Source organism: Myotis lucifugus, unplaced genomic scaffold, assembly GCF_000147115.1.
Source record: "Myotis lucifugus unplaced genomic scaffold, Myoluc2.0 scaffold_11, whole genome shotgun sequence".
NCBI lineage: Eukaryota > Metazoa > Chordata > Mammalia > Chiroptera > Vespertilionidae > Myotis > Myotis lucifugus.
In genome coordinates, this window is record NW_005871059.1 from 10,622,907 (window position 1) to 10,625,250 (window position 2,344).

Genomic DNA, 2,344 nt, shown 5'->3' on the forward strand with positions numbered 1-2,344 from the left:
AAATTAGTTTATGTTTTAGTAACTTTTTTATTGCTACGAATGTTATATTTGTCATTGAGCTGACAATGCCTAGAAAACCTTACTATTAACTCCATTAATCTAGAATTTAGAATTGTGTTAAGATGAATAGAAGTCAAAAGAACAGTAGGTGGAAAACAATGCGAAAAGTAAAGATCACTTAAATGATCAACGTCGGCCACCTGAGACTGTAATTGACAGAAGGAAGAGGATCAGAATTGAGTTACAAGGAGGAACCTCTTCCTGTTTCTATCTGTAAAGGATGAAACTTGACAAGGACTCTGGAATGTTTCCTTGACAATCTGAGGAAAGGAAGTTTGGACTCAAAGCCTCCTCTGCCACGCTAGAGTTTAGGCATTTAGTGATCAATTGATAATCCTTAGTCATTTAGGTACACTACAATGAACACACCGGACCGAATCCCCTCGCTTCCATTCCGGAATGTTCAAACTTTTAGAACAGCCAGAATATCGCATCTATGAAGGTAGGCATACAGAATTCCCAGTGCTGTATTCAGGAAAGAAGTTTCCCAGGCCTCTGCTAGCTCCTGGGCAGAGAAGCTTGCAGGATGATGTCAGCTTGGTTAAATGTCTTGATGAAACAAGGCCTTTTGATGGAATGATAAATTTAGCCGTTGTATAAGTCACTCGAGGCTTTTTGAATAACTCTGTAAGCTTAAGAGGGCAGAGGCAGGCATTCCCACCCAACAATAAGGGGACAGTAGGTCTTGTTCTCTGCTCCCGTGCTCTGTTCCCATCATGCTTCTATCTTGCTCAAGAGCCTCCTGTCCCTCTCTACTTCTTAAAGGAGCATCTCCCCAAAGCTGTACCATGAAACACTTGGGATTTATAAGACAGTAATAGATCTTATGAAAAATAGATGGCAGTGGAAAACTTTTTTCAAAAATGTATTTTTAAATCTACATATATAAGAAAAATTCTAAGTACTTTAAAAATTTTTAATGTGTTTTTATCTATTTCAGAGAGAGGAAGGAAGAGAGAGACAGAGATAGAAACATCAATGATGAGAGAGAGTCATTGATTGGTTGCCTCGTGTGCACCCTCCGCTGGGGATCCAGCCCCAAACCCAGGCAATCAAACCGTGACCTGCTGGTTCATGGGTTGACATTCAAACCACTGAGCCATGTCGGCCAGACAGAAATTCTAAGTACTTTTAAGAAGTTATTAATATAGGATAATTTGCTTTTAAGAAATGGAGTGCCAACTTCTGTGCATCAAAGATCATTTGGGAAAAGTTAAAAGACACTACAGACTGGAGAAGTTAGATGCTACACATATAATTGACAAAAGATTGGTACTCAGAATATAATTTAAAGTGTGGGCCAAAGAAAAGAATATGTAATTCACTGAGGAGAAAAATTAAAATGACCAATAAACAGATGAAAAGTTGTTCAAATTCCCTAAAATTATGTGAATATAAATTAAAACTAAAATAAAATAGCATTTTCTGTTCAGATTGGCAGAAAACTAAAAGTCTGGCAATATCGAGTAGTGTCAAGAATGTGAAACAGGAGTCGCGTGCAGTGCAGGTGGGAAGATGCATAAGTACCACTTGGGAGAGTTGATTGGCAATATCTATAGTAAATTAAAGATGTGCTTAACTCGTGGATTCAACAAAAATTTATTGAGTACCTGCAGTGGCAGTGCTATTCTGGGTATCAGAGATACAACAGTAAACAACAAAAATACCTGCTTTCACAGAGCTTACATTTTACTAAGAGGGAATGTGGGGTGAGGAGAAGAGAAGGAAACACACACACACAGGAAAATATGACCTGTAAGAGAAGGTGAGATATGTTATGGAGAAAAAGCAGAGAACGAGTGGGGGAAGTGGGGAGCTCTTAGGTGGTCATGAAGAACCCCCTGTGCAAGCCCATGAGTGAGTGAGCCATGCAGACATCTGGGGCGGAGCATTGGAGGCATGGGGGGCAGAGGGATGCCTAAGGGGGAACTAACGCCTTGATGCAGGACTCCTGACTGTTTAGAAACAGCACTGGTGGGGGTGGGGTGGGGGGGGGGCTGTGGGAGGGGTGGCAGGTACCTAGAGCCCGGTAGGCCAAAGCCCATTTTGAAGACCACTGCCCAAGTCAAGGGGGCAAACACGAGCATTCGAATTGTACCCGGAACACCCTTAAGCTTACGTATATTTTGGTTACCAACAAGTCACTTTACTCTCCTTAAAGATTAGGCCCAATTCGGAAGAGAAGGAAAGGGAAGTACAAAGAAGACAATTCATTCGGATCAGAAAATTGGCCGGATCAAAACCAAGCAAACAAAAGAATCTTCTCATAACGAGGGGGTTGCCT